General features: G+C 41.8%; 1 long non-coding RNA gene across 2 annotated transcripts in view; it reads left to right on the top strand.

The window, feature by feature from the left end:
• LOC140482578 (uncharacterized) overlaps window positions 1-15,457 on the top strand; it is a 48,912-nt gene that overhangs the window by 677 nt on the left and 32,778 nt on the right. The window lies entirely within an intron of this gene.

The raw sequence follows: 15,457 nt of genomic DNA, 5'->3' as shown, positions 1-15,457 counted from the left end.
TTCTGTGCTATATGACTCTTTGACACTGATACACAGTGGGAACAGTGTATCACCTACAAGATGCAGATGCACAAAGCAACCTTTGATAGCACCTTCCAAAACCATGATTTCTACCAGCTGGAGAAAAAAGGGAATAAATCAATAACAAAGGGACATAATATTAATGGCAGGATATTTATCTTAAAATTTCTACATTGCAGAAAGAGGCCATTCAACCCACCAAATCTGCACTGACCCTGAAGTGCATCCTACCCGATTCCCATATTTATTATGGCTAACTCACGAAGCTTGCAAATCCCTGGACATCGAGGGCAATTTAGCATGGCCAATCCACCTAACCTGCACATCGTTGGATTGTGAGAGGAAACCAGAGCAGCCGGACGAAACTAATGCAAACACAGGGAGAATGTGCAAAGTCCACACAGACAGTCACCTGAGGCTGGAATCAAACTTGGGTCCCTGGTGCAGTGAGGCAGCAGTGTTGACCAATGAGCCACCGTGCTGACAGATTTGAGGATTTTATTTCACCCAGTGATGGTGGTGGGAACGTAGAGTGTATTGCCTGGAAGGATAGTAGATGCAAGAAACATCATAAAATTTTCAAAGTACTTGGATGAACACTTGAATTGTTATAAAATTCAAGTCTACAGACCAAGTGCTGGAAAATGGGACTAGTATAGGTTTAGAGTAGTTTAGTAGGTGTAGACTTGATGGGCTGAAGGGCCTCTTCTGTGCCAATGATATTCCAAGCTATTTAACAATATATGTCATGATACACCTCTGGAGTAGATGGGACTTGATGCACTACAGGAGTCCTGAGTTGCTCAGGGCCAATATTTCCTCATCTGTCTGTACAGGGAGGCTATCATACACCATTGGAGAATCTCTTAGGCTTAACCATCTTCAATTGCCTCATCAATTTGTCCCTTGAGCGCAACTCTGGGAAATTAATTTCAACACCACACAGGAGAAATCTCTTCTACCTACTGTTACTTACAGTTAATTCTCCATTCACACTCCTTCATTTTGACTCAAGGAATGGGATTTGTCTGCTTGAACAGCACTCTTCCAACCTTTTAGAGTTTTAAACACTTTTATCGGCTGTGGCATTCTAAGAGAAAATAGAACAATTATTCATATTCGGACACCAGGATCAGCTAATGAACCAGGAGCCAAGGGATCCAACTTTGGCCTTCCTCATCTTCATGGCTTAGTTCCACCCTGTTCAGGTCACAGACCTACTGTGCCTTTGAGGAAACACAGCTTGTCTGCTTTGTCTGCTTTTCCATTTAAGGTTATGGAGTCTGAAATGAAAAAAACAGCACTCTAGCATGACTTTTCATGCCTGTTCTTTGAAAAAGCAGTGTACAATCTGTCCATTAACACAGCTCATTTAATCTGCTAGCAAACTTAGACAACTCAACATCATATTTCAAAGGCAAGGAAACTCTGATCAAATCCTTGACAATGATTAAAAGCTTTGGAGGATCAATTTACTTTTATTTAGATTTATTAGTTATCCTAGAAGGGCGAGATTCAGGGCAATACACTCTCCTTAAATGAGTCAGAGGAAAGAATCAAAAGGGTGATGAGGGTTGGATAACACTCCATATCTCTGTTCAGTTGCACTAGCCTTAGTGCAGCCAGGGTTAAAAATCGAGATAATCCACAGGCTGGGAGCAAGTGTTCAAGTCTTGCCATGAAATTTGAATTTGATAAAAATCTGTAATTCAAGGTTATCCTGGAGTGATATCGACTCTTCACACAGTGATATTACCACTGTGCTCCTGACTCCACTAAGGCTAGCTTGACTGTACGACTGTAGTTTAAAAGCTCATCTGCTTCACTAATACTCTTTCGGAGAAACAAATCTGCTGCCCTTACCTTGTCAGGCCAACATATGACTCCAGATCTACAGCAGTGTGATTGACTCTCATCACCGTGTAATACTGCAGATGTTGAAAGTCTGAAACAAACGTAGAGGATGCTGGAGAAACTCAGCAGGTCTGGCAGCATCTGTGGAGAGAGGAATGGAAGAAGAGTCGCTGGACTCAAAACATTAACTATGCTTCTCAATCTACAGATGCTGCCAGACCTGCTGAGTTTTTCCATCAATTTCTGTCTCTTGGGCTGACTCTTAACTGACTCTCCAAAATGGTTGAGGCAGTCACTCAGATCAAAGGGCACTTAGGGATGGGAAATTAATATTGGCCCAGCCAGTAATACCCACATCTTGTGAACTTTATTTTTAAAGCTAGACAGAACACTATGTTTACTGACAAAGTTTATATGTGAATAATCTTGACTGAGGTGAGATAATGAAAAAATTCTGGTTCCAGTCACGTTTAAATTTGACTTGAAAAGTTCGATAGTTGAACTCTCAGAGCACAGAGCTCGAATCAAAATGTTCTGCTGTATTTTTTTCAGTGAAGTCAATCTGGATCCTTATAACCTTTGCCTCCATTCTTAACTAAGGATGTAACTGGGCGCTTTCCAACTAAAATATTGTTGAAAAAAGAACACATTTTGTCAAGCCTTTTGCTTTGCAATCTTTAAGATATTACATTTAAACCATAAATTCAAGGGGAAAACCAGCATTCATATTGTGTGAGAGGGGAGTGCTGATTAGTTGCCAGTACAACTTTGATCGGTAGAGATATTGCCATGGAGAATGCACCCCATTCATGCTGATTGACAGTTAACAGCCAGGCTTTGTTTAAATTTTAAAAGGCAGGTTAACTGATTGGTCCAAGAATTGCCTCTAAGGAATGGACCAGCATATGGCTTTCACCATATGTTAGGTTGAAACAGGCTCATATTATGCACAGTTATAGATAGGATCCAGGGGAGTGCTGTTGAACAGAGAGAGCAAATGGTTCAGTGATGTTGCAGGTAGACATGAAGTAGGTGTTTGCCATTGTTGCTCAGACCATTGAGTATAGGAGTTGGGATGTCATGTTATAGCCTCACAGAATGTTGGTGAGGCCATTTTTGGAGTACTGCAAACAGTTTTGGTGGCCTTGCTATAGGAGACGTGTTATAGAATTGGAAAGGGTGCAGAAAATATTTACAAGAATGTTACTGGGACTGGAGGGTTTGAGTTATAAGGAAGGGCTGGATTGGCTGGGACCTTTTTCCCTGAATCATAGGAGCTGAGGGGTGACCTTACAGAGGTTTATAAAACCATGAGGGGCATGGATAGGGTAGATAGCAAAAGTCTTTTCCCTAGGGTAGGGTTTGTTTCCTTGATTGAGTTTGGCATTGGGCGTGAACTAGAAACGACTACTTTTAAGATTTTATTTTTTAATCTTCTTCCTAACTTCTTAAATTTACTCTGCACTGCTTTAATATTTTCCCTAAAAGTGTCATTTCTACCAATACGCACAATAATTTCTGGCTTCTCCATCTCACTTTTAACAATATATTTGAAATGTTTAGAGACATCCTTAATCCTAGAACCAGAAAAGCAACAAACCATCCTAAATTTATACTCAGTGCCACAGAATCTCCTGTCTATGCCCCTGACAGGAGACTCCCCAACAGTAATTCTACTAAATATTGTCAAACACTGCCTAACAAATGTCCAATAACTGACTGGCCCTTCCATTGTCCTGGGAGAGACTGTCCCTTTCTACAGTTCCAAAAATGGAACATCTGTTTAATAGCAGAATAACCACAGGAGGCTTTTGAGTGAACTTCTCACCTTTCCTGACAGTCACTCATCTATCTGACTGATCCTGCTGGGTAATAGCTTTTCTAAGTCTACTAGCCATCTCACTCTGTTCCTTAATACCACTAAGTCTAAAAAATCTTCGATTACACCTTATATATAAAATAAACAATCTTTAATTACCTTCAGAAAATAATGGAAAAAATGTAAAATGTGCGTCTCAAAAATATAAAGCTTAATTAGAATCAGCCACTTAGCTGATTAACTGAATAAAAGTGATGCCTCTTCAATACATTCCTCAAAGATAATTAAATCTTCTCCAGAGATGACCGTGTGTGGGACTGTCCAGAGTGAAAACACAACTCCTTATTTAAAACAAAACTGTTCAGTTTTTCAACAAATAAACTTTGCAATGTAAAAAAACTTCTAAACATGTAGACTTCTTATTGATTTCTGAATTAAGAATAAAAATAAACTTCAGCTGTTCATTGAAGACTCTGAAAAGCAAAGTTTTAAGAAAAGTACATTTGAAAAAAATGCAATCTTTTTTTTGGCTTTTTTGGAATGTTAATAAAACAAAATGAAAAAAATGTATATTAATAAACTATAATGATTGTAATAACTGCAAAAAGACTACAATAAATCTTTAACTCAGCCTCCAATCCCAGGAGCAGCTGCAGGCTGCAGGATGGTATAATTGGAGCAGATGTGACAGAGAAACCTAGAGAATATCCAGTTTTTGAGAAAATCTAACTAAAACTTGTGAGTTGGCCCAACACATTTGAAAACTGCTCAACATTCAGTGAAAACAAAACAATTCAAAAAGGCCAAAGCTTAGAACTTTGTTGCTTGAGATAAGGTATTTATATCATTAACTGTCTCTGAGGAGCCATTATAAGTGAGTTATACCCTCTACTGGTGAACTGCCTCCTTTGTCACTCTGCCCTGGGAACATTGTATTTGGTAAAATTCAGATGCAAATTGCCCTTTGAATGCCTTGATCATACTCTCTCCCTCTATGTGTAGATCGCCCTTTTTGTTCTCAAACAGTCTTTTCAGTCTTATCGGTCTTTATTATTTTTATGTCAATGTAAACCTTGAAAGTCCCTTTCATGTCATCTCTTTTTATGCTTTCTCATTTTATGATCCCAGCTGGTGTTATTTCTGGACAAATTAAATCCCAGGCTGCTGGTTCACTTTTTAATTGAGGTGGCCCTTCACTGAAATATAAGCATGCCATCCTGCAAAAGTGGTTTTAACAATAAAACAAGTTTATTATGTGACAGAAATGAAGATAAAATAGCATTTCACTAAACTCTTTTTATATAAAATTAAATATTTCAAACTACATGGCTATAATAACAGATGGCACAGTGGCTCAGTGGTTAGCACTGCTGCCTCACGGCGCCAGGGACTTGGGTTCGATCCCACCCTCGAGCGACTGTCTGTGTGGAGTTTGCACATTCTCCCTGTGTCTGCGTGGGTTTCCTCTGGGTGCTCTGATTTACTCCCACAGTCCAAAGATGTGCAGGTTGGGTGAATTGGACATGCTACATTTCCCATAGTGTCCATGGATGTGCAGTCTAGGTGGATTAGCTATTGTAAACACTGGATCAGGAGTCCCACATGGTGTGTTGCCCGCCCGGTGCCAGGGTGCAGGACATCTCTGACCGGCTTGAAAGGATATTGGAGCAGGAAGGGGTAGATCCAGTTGTTGTGGTCCACGTTGGCACTAACAACATAGGCAAGGCTAGGAAGGAGGACCTGTTTGGGGAGTATCAAACATTAGGAAGGAAATTGAAGAACAGGTCCTTGAGGGTCATAATCTCTGGATTACTGCCTGAGCCTCATGCTAATTGGCATAGGGATAAGAAAATTAGGGAAGTAAACATGTGGCTGTGAGATTGGTGTGGGAAAGAGGGATTCCATTCCATGGGACATTGGCATTAGTTTTGGAACCAGGGTGATCTGTACCGTTGGGACGATCTCCACCTGAACCAGTGTCTCTGGAACCAGTGTTCTGGCAAAAAGGATAAATAGGGTGGTCGGTAGGACTTTAAACTTGTGAGTCTGGGGGAAGGGAAAGGGAAAGCGACAGGGAGTATGGAGTCAGGTAGAAAGAGAAGCAGCAGGTTAACATGTGTGTAGGGCTTAAGTTCAAGGCAGACTAGGAATGAAACAAAAAGGAAGGATAACTTAGGACATATTACTAGGGATGTTGGACATCATGAGGATAAGAAAACTAGCATTAAGGTGCTTGATCTGAATGCTCGAAGTATTCAAAACAAAGCTGATGAATTAACAGCACAAATCATCGCGAATGATTATGATGTGGTAGACATCACAGAGATTGCAGGGGGTTCAGGACTGGCAGTTAAACATCCAAGGATTTACAACTTATCGAAAAGACAGGGAAGTGGGCAGAGGGGCAGGATTGCCCTATTAGTTAAGAATGAAATTAAATCCATGGCATTAATGATATGAGGTCAGATGATGTGGAGTCTGTGTGGGTGGAGTTGAGGAACCACAAAGGCGAAAAAACCGTAATGGGAGTTATGTACAGACCTCTCAGCAGTGGTCAGGACCAGGGGCGCAACATGTACCATGAAATAGATAGGGCATGTCAGAAAGGTAAGGTCACGGTGATCATGGAGGACTTCAATATGCAAATGAATATTGTTGACCGTGGATCCAAAGAAAGGAAATTCATGGAATGCGTATAGGATGGCTTTTTGGAAAAGCTTGTGACGGAGCCTATAAGGGAGCAGGCTATTCTGGAGTTAATGCTATGTAACGAGTCAGACTTTATAAAAAATCTTAAAATTAGGGAACACTTAGGAGGCAGCGATCATAATATGGTAGAGTTCAGTCTGCAGTTCGAAAGAGAGAAGGCAAAATCGGATGTAATGGTGTTACAGTTAAATACAGGAGCATGAGACAGGAACTGATGAAAATTGCCTGGAAGCAGAGCTTAGTGAGGAAGACTGTAGAGCAACAATGTCAGGAGTTTCTGGGTGTAATTGAGGATGCAGTACAGAGGTTCATCCCAAAGAAAAGAAAGATTATCTGGGATAGCAGGATGGGGGAGGGCGAAATTAGACAACCATGGCTGACAAAGGAACTCAGGAAACGTATCACAGAAAAAGAGAGGGCCTATAAAGTGACCAAGAGCACAGGGAAATCAGAAGATTGGGAAGACTGCAAAAACAAACAGAGGATAGCAAAGACATAAATAAGGAAGGAGAACTATGAAGGTAGGCTAGCCAGTGATATTAGAAATGATAGTAAAAGTTTCTTTCAATATATAAGAAATAAACAAGAGGCAAAAATAGAGATTGGGCCACGCCAAATTGATGCAGGAAGGCTGGTGATAGGAGATAAGGAAATAGCTGAAGAACTTAATAAATACTTTGTGTCAGTCTTCACAGTGGAAGACTGTGTAATATCCCAACAATTAAGGAGGGTCAAGGGGCAGAGTTGAGTATGGTGGCCATTACGAAGGAGAAAGGACTTGATAAGCTAAAAGGTCTAAAAATTGATAAATCTCCTGCCCTGGATGGGCTACATCCTAGACTTCTGAGGCAGGTGGCTGAAGAAATAGTGGAGGTGTGGGCTAGAGTCAGGGAAAATCCCAGATGATTGAAAAATTGCTGTTGTAATCCCCTTGTTCAAGAAAGATGGAAAATTATAGGTCAATTCGCCTAACCTCAGTTGTAGGTAAAATTCTAGAATCCATCATTAAGTTCGGTGGACAGGCAGGTAGTTCTGAGGAGGTGGGGAGGCTGCAGAAAGATTTAGACAATTTAGGAGAGTGGTCTCTAAGAAATGGCAGATGAAATTCAATGTGAGCAAATGCAAGGCCTTGCACTTTGGAAAAAAGAATACATGCATGAACTATTTTATAAGTGGTGAGAAAATTCATGAAGCCAAAGTACAGAGGGATCTGGGAGTGCTAATATAGGATTCTTTAAAAGTTGACTTGCAGGTTGAGTCCGTGGTTAAGAAAGCAAATGTAACGTCATTTATTTCAAAAGGGTTGGAACGTAAAAGCAGTGAGGTGCTACTGAGACTTTATAAAGCTCTAGTTAGGGTCTATTTAAAATACTGTGACCAGTGTTGAGCCTCACACCTCAGGAAGGACATACTTGCACTGGAGTGTGTTCAGTGGAGATTCACACTGATGGCCCCTGGAATGGTAGGTCTAATGTACGATGAATGGCTGAGAATCCTGGGATTGTATTCATTAGAGTTCAGAAGGTTGAGGGGAGATCTAATAGAAACTTACAAGATAATGCATGGCTTAGAAAGGGTGGACGCTGGGAAATTGTTTCTGTCAGGCAAGGATACTAGGACTCGTGGGCACAGCCTTAGAATTAAAAGGGGTCAATTTAGAATGGAAATGAGGAGACATTTCTTCAGCCAGAGAATGGTGGGCCTGTGGAATTCACTGCCACGGAATGCAGTGGAGATCAAGTCGTTAAAAGTCTTCAAGGCACAGATTGATAAATTCTTAATCTCGCAAGGAATTAAGGGATACGGGGAGAGTGTGGGTAAATGGTGTTGAAATGCCCATCAGCCATGATTAAATAGTGGAGTGGACTCAATGGACCGAGTGGCCTTACTTCCACTCCTATTTCTTATGGTGTTATGGTAAATTAGTCAGGGGTGAGGAGGGGTGTTACAGTGATAGGGTAAGAGTGTGCATCTGGGTGGGATGCTCTTTGGAGGGTTGGTTCTGCATTGTAGGGATTCCATAACTCAAAAAGGAAACTCAGTGATCAAAAATATGTGTGAGCACTCCAGACAGAAAGGAAGAATCAGTATGTATGAATGTTAGCATGTTAAAGAGTTTGTACAACATGGAGGATGGTCAGATAATTATGGGGCGGTGATTGCTTTGTTGTATTATCTCTAGATTATTCATCCAAGGACCCAGATAATATTCTAGGGCTTAGATCAGAGTGGCATGGTGGCACAGTGGTTAGCACTGCCGCCTCACAGCGCCAGAGAGCCGCATTCAGTTCCCGCCTCAGGCGATGCTCTGTGTGGAGTTTGCACATTCTCCCCGTGTCTGTGTGGGTTTCCTCCGGGTGTGGTTTCCATCCACAATCCAAAAATGTGCAGGTTAGGCAAATTGGCCATGATAAGTTGCCTGTAGCGTGGGGTGAATGTAAAGGAATGGGTCTGGGTGGGTTACGCTTTGATGGGTTGGTGTGGACTTATTGGGCCAAAGGGCCTGTTTCCACACTGTAAGTAATCTAAAAACAAAATCAGGCAGCATTTGAGGAGCAGGACCTGCTGTGCTTTTCCAGCACCACTCTGATCTAAACTCTGGTTTCCAGCATCTGCCATCCTCACTTTTGTATAATATTCTGCAGCTGAAGTTCAAACTCACCATGGCAGATGATGGAATATGAAATCAATAAATAAAAAAATCTGGAATAAAATTTTGACAGGCAAAACCATTACTGATTGTTGGGGGGAAACACTATCGGGTTCACTAATATTCTTGAGGGAAGAAAACTGTCATCCTTATCTGGCCTACGTGTCACTCCAGACCCACAATAATGTGGGTAACTCTTAACTGCCCTCTGGGCAATTAGGGATGGGCAATAAGTACGAGCCCAGTCAGTGATGCCCACAATGAAGAAACAACAAAAGGAACAGAGTGCATTTGCAGAGGTGAAAATACAGGAATTTTTTTTTTAATTGAAAGAACTTGACAATGAATCAGAAATTGAAAATTGATACTCGCTTCCCTGCAAGTTCCAGGCTCCCCTCTGGAGCGGCTGCCTATCCCCAACACCACCACCACAACACAATAGGATCCATTTTCACTCCCCTACTCTCTGAGAAGCTGTCCATGCTCCCAGATCCCACACAGACATCTCTCACAGCTCACAAGGCACCAGACACTTCAAGGCTTACTTGCTCCACACTCCCAAGATCACAGAGCACTTACAGGACCAGATTTGACATCCTCTGCACAAGCGCCTGGGTGGTTGACGTGAACAACACTGGAAGCTTGCCCCCGCTGTGATCAAAATCCGTGGTACACCATCTACCCCTCCCCCTGCACATCCCTACATTGGGAGGAAACCGGAACACCTGGAGGAAATCCATGCAGACAGAGGGAGAACATGCAACTTCCACACAGACAGTGACCCGAGGGTAGAATCCTGGACCCTGGTGCTGTGAGGCAGCAGTGCCAACCACTGAGCCACTGTGCCACCCAAAATTTAAAGAGGGCAGAAGGTCACTTTTGAACAATGATTTAAAGCATTGTTCCTAATATGTTTAGAGACCACATGGTAATGAAATTAGAAAAATAAAACTTATGATCGATCAGACCAGGTTTAGCTCAAAGATCTGACTGTATTACCATGATCTAGAATCATGACTTAAGTAAAAAGCAAGAGCGAGTTCTGAGAAGATTTGTAGCTCAGGTTGAGGTTCTGGATGTAGGTTTGCTCACTGAGCTAGAAGGTTCATTTTCGGATGTTTCGTCACCCTACTAGGTAACATCTTCGGTGGGCCTCAGGCAAAGCAGTGTCCATGATTCTTGCTTTCTGTTTATATGTTTGGGTTTCTTTGGGTTGGTGATGTTATTTCCTGTGGTGATGTAATTTCCTGTGGTGATTTCCTGTTTTCTTTCTCAGGGGGTGGTAGATGGGGTCTAACTCAATGTTGATAGAGTTCTGTTTGGAATGCTATGGTTCTAGGAATTCTCGTGCATGTCTCTGTTTGGCTTGTCCTCGGATGGATGTATTCTCCCAGTCAAAGTCTTGTCCTTCTTTATCTGTGTGTACGGATACTAGTGAGAGAGGGTCATGTCGTTTTGTGACTAGTTGGTGGTCATGTATCCTAGTGGCTAGTTTTCTGTCTGTTTGTCCAACGTAGTGTTTGTTACAGTTCTTGCACAGTATTTTGTAAATAACATTAGTTTTGCTTGTTGTCTGTATCGGGTCTTTCAAGTTCATTAGCTGCTGTTTTAGTGTGTTGGTGGGTTTGTGGGTTCCCATGATGCCAAGGGGTCTGAGTAGTCGGGCAGTCATTTCGGAGATGTATTTGAGGTAGGGGAGAATGTTTAGGGTTTCTGGATGTGTTTTGTCTGCTTGTTTGGGTTTGTTGCTGAGAAACCAGTGGACTGTGGTCATTGGGTACCCATTCTTTCTGAATACACGGTATAGATGATTTTCCGCTACTCTGTGTAGTTCCTCTGTGCTGCAGTGTGTGTTGGCTGATTGAAATAATGTTCTGATGCAGTCACATTTGTGGATGTTAGGATGATTGCTTCTGTAGTTCAATATTTGGTCCGTAAGTGTTGTTTTCCTGTAGACACTGGTTTGAAGTTGCCCATTGGCTGTTCGCTCTACCGTGACATCAAGAAATAGCAGTTTGTTATTGTTTTCCTCCTCTTTAATGAATTTTATGCCAATGAGGGTATTATTGATCGACTTGAATGTTTTCTCTAATTTGTTTCGTTTAGTGATGACAAAGGTGTCATCCACGTAGCAGACCCAAAGTTTGGGTTGGATGGTTGGCAGAGCTGTTTGTTCAAGTCTCTGCATTACTGCCTCTGCTAAGAACCCTGATATCGGAGATCCCATGGGTGTTCCATTGGTTTGTCTGTAGGTTTTGTTGTTGAAGGTGAATGTGTGGTAAGGCATATGTCCAGTAGCTTGCCAATGCTGTCCTTGCTGATGAAGTTGGTGGTGTTTGGAGCATGTCTTTGGGTCTTCTAATAGTGTAGTCTGTGTTTCCTTGGCCAGGTTAATGTTGATTGATGTAAACAGGGCTGTTACATCAAAGGAGACCATTATTTCATCCTCTGCTATGTTAGTGTCTTTGATGGTCTCCAGGAATTCTTGCGTGAAGTGGATGGAGTGGTGTGAGTCTTCTACTAAGTAGTTTAGCTACGAAGGTGTAGCTCCTTGACTAATCTGTAAGTTGGTGTTCCAGGTAGCGAGGCTATGGGTCTGAGAGTGGGCTCCTGGTTTGTGAATTTTGAGTAATCCGTAGAAGCGTGGTGTGTTGGATCTGTCTGGTTTCATTTTTTGGAAGTCGGTCTTATTTATTGCTCCAGATTTCTGAAGGTTTTTGAATAGGGCTACGATTTGGTTCTTCAGTTGTGGAGTTGGGTCTATCGCCACCTGTTGGTAAGTGTTGGTATCTGTAAGTAGTGTGTTCGCTTTTTCAATGTAGTCTCTTCGATTTAGGATGACTGTCAAGTGTCCTTTGTCTGCAGGTAGGATAACAATGTTTTAATCTTTTTTAGTCTTTCCAGTGCTTTCCTTTCTTGCGTATTAAATGTGTTTCCTTTCTTTTTTCTGCTTAATGTTGGTGCAACTACCTGTCTGATGGTTTGCTGGGTTTCTTCTGTGAGTTGGTTGTCTTTCAGTGTTGTTTCTAATGCTGCAAAGAAATCTTTCTTATCCACATCGTGGCTGTTGTAATTTAATCCTCTTACTAAGACGGCTTTTTCAGTGTCTGTTAAGGGTTGGTCAGATAAGACTTTTTATCCATGCTTCTGTGTTGTCATTGTTGTTACTATGTGTAAGTTTGTCTAGTTTCTTCTGCAAGTCTAGTTTTTTTTTCATTTTCTGTGTTTGTCGCTGTCTAATATCTGTGGCTTGTTGTATTGTGTCTGTCCATTCATGGTCTGTTGCATGAGTGAGTAAAGATTTTTGGTGCAAACTTTCCTGGTTGTATTTATGGAGTCTGTTGTGGGCATCATTAATCATTTTTCTAGGCATTCTGTGGCCGTTTTGCTCTGCTATTCTTATAGCTAGTGGGGTGTTAAGGGGAGGTTTGTATTGAAGACATTGAGGTAGTACCTATTTCCTTAGGCATTTGTGCAGGAGGTACATCTGTTCGTGGGTGGCACTCTGTCGGATGACATTCGTTTCCCATTTTCAGGCCATTCTTAGCGTATTGCGCCCATAGATCTTAGCGAATTTTGAGAAGATTTGTAGCTCAGGTTGAGGTTCTGGATGTAGGTTTGCTTACTGAGCTAGGAGGTTCATTTCCAGACATTTTGTCATCCTACTAGGTAACATCTTCAGTGGGCCTGAGGCGAAGCAGTGTACATGATTCCTGCTTTCTATTTATATGTTTGGGTTTCTTTGGGTTGGTGATGTTACTTCCTGTGGTGATGTCATTTCCTGTTTTTTTTTCCTCTCAGGGGTGGCAGATGGGGTCTAACTTGATGTGCTTGTTGATAGAGTTCCAGTTGGGACAACACATCCACCTTAGGACAAACCAAACAGAGACACACACGAGAATTTCTAGAAGCATGGCATTCCAACTGGAACTCTAACAATAAACACATCGAGTTCGACCCCATCTACCACCCCTGAGAAAAAGCACATGAAATGACATCACCACAGGAAATAACATCACCAATCCAAAGAAACCCAAACACATAAACAGAAAGCAGGAATCATGGAAACAGCTTCGCCTGAGGCTCACTAAAGATGTTACCTAGGAGGGTGACGAAACATCTGGAAGTGAACCTCCCAGGTCAGCAAGCAAACCTACATCCAGAAAAAGCAAGAGAACCAAGTTACGTTTGTGTAGCTCCTATGTCCACCTGATAGCTCAGATCACCTTATGGTCAATGCAGCATGTTTGACATGTTTTAATGTCGGAAATATGACAGCCAATACTCAGAGTAAATTCCCAAAAACAGAAATAAGATAATGACCAGATGATATGCTTCTGTGATATTAATTGAGAGTTAAATATTTGTCACAACATTGGGGATTACTCACCTGCTCATCTGTGGAACAGTGCCACTCAGATCTTTCACATCTACCCAAACTGGTAAATGGTGCTTCAGATTAACATTTCATGGATTCAGGCATCTCCAACAGCGTAGCATTCCATCAGCACTACACTGAATGGTCAGCCTTGACTTGCATCCTCACAACCAAAACTCGGACTTAGAGTCATCGAGTTGTACAGCACGGAAACAGACCTTTTTGTCTAACTTGCCCATGCCAACCAGATATCCTAAACTAATTTAGTCTTATTTACCATTTGGCCCATATCCCTCTAAGCCCTTCTTATTCATATACCTCAGATGCTTCTTAAATATTATAATTGTACCACCCTCCACTACTTCCTCTGGCAGCTCATTCCATGCACGCACCACTCTCTGTGTGAGAAAGTAGCCCTTTAGGTCCCTTTTATAACTTTCTCCTCTCACCTTAAGCCTCTGTCCTCTAGGTTTGGACACCCCCACGGTGGGAAAAGGCTTTGTCTATTTATCCTATACATGCCCCTCATGATTTTACAAATCCCTATAAGGTCATCCCGCAGTCTCCAATGTTTCAGGGAAAGGAGTTTGAATTTGGAACTTTATGAATTAAGAATGCCACCACCTGAGTTATAGCCAACATGCAGTGTCAAAATGAGACTTCAAACAATCATACATAATTTAAAATGTCTTTTCACCATCTTTCTTTTTGGTTGTGCATCAAGTTAGTTCTGGGTTTGTGCCCACAACAGGGATCCTGCACCCTGGCATTCCGGTATTCTACTGACAACGATAAGATGTCGGAACAGAAATAGGCCATTCAGCCCATCAAGGTGGGTGGCACGGTGGCACAGTGGTTAGCACTGCTGCCTCACAGCGCCAGAGACCCGGGTTCAATTCCCGCCTCAGGCGACTGACTGTGTGGAGTTTGCACATTCTCCCCGTGTCTGCGTGGGTTTCCTCCGGGTGCTCCGGTTTCCTCCCACAGTCCAAAGATGTGCAGGTCAGGTGAATTGGCCATGCTAAATTGTCCATAGTGTTAGGTAAGGGGTAGATGTAGGGGTATGGGTGGGTTGCGCTTCGGCGGGGCGGTGTGGACTTGTTGGGCCGAAGGGCCTGTTTCCACACTGTAAGTAATCTAATCTAATCTAAAAGTCTTCTCCACCATTCAATGAAATCATGGTTGATCTGATAATCATCAATTCCACTTTCCTGCCTCCTCCCCATAACCTTTGATTCTCCTACTGATCTACTTCATTACTTACTGAGGAAGTGATGTTGTTTTGACCATGATGTTGATCAATTGTCTCTTATATTGGCTGTGATGGATGGGTTACTGGAATAAAGTACAGCAGCTTAGTCATGCCCTAGTCGATATAATTCCCTCATCCAACATTATCAAAACTGACTTCAGTCATTAGGTGTTATGAGAGCATAACATTGCCATTTTTTAAAAAACCATCAAAATGATTGATTTCAGGAGAATTTGTTTTTGAGATGCATCTGAATGTTTTGATAAGGTGTTACCTAAATCAACATTCTTTCTGACTCTCAGAAGGCAAACATCTGAAGCTATAAAAAGACAAACCAAATTCGAAAAACAGACAATTCCTAACTCATCTCAGACTTTGGTGAAATACAGGGTTGTCAGATCCCCCCTCAGTTACTTTGGTTTCCTCTGTCTGGGTGCAGTGTATTGAAGTCTGTCCAAGATTGTAATTTTTGTTAAAACTTAAAGATAATCTGATTTTAAAGATAGGCAACACCTTATCACTTAGCAATACACATACAAGAATATTTACCCCATTGTAATCTTCCTATAAACGTGAATCGTGGAGCTGGTTAGTAAAATGCTTGTTGGAATCTACTTAAGAGAAAGAAAGTGATAGAGGTGCAGAACTAGAATAGATAATGAGGGCAGAGATTATGCCAGGAGCAGATGTTCAGTAATGGGGTGCTGGCCTGGTGAAGATACAACCCAGGATTATATTCAAGCTGAACAGTGGAAGCATCATGTGATAGGTAAG

The sequence above is a fragment of the Chiloscyllium punctatum genome, chromosome 11 (genome assembly GCF_047496795.1).
Source record: "Chiloscyllium punctatum isolate Juve2018m chromosome 11, sChiPun1.3, whole genome shotgun sequence".
Classification (NCBI taxonomy): Eukaryota; Metazoa; Chordata; class Chondrichthyes; order Orectolobiformes; family Hemiscylliidae; genus Chiloscyllium; species Chiloscyllium punctatum.
Note: the sequence above shows the minus strand (reverse complement) of the source record. Positions and strands in the feature narration are given on the sequence as shown.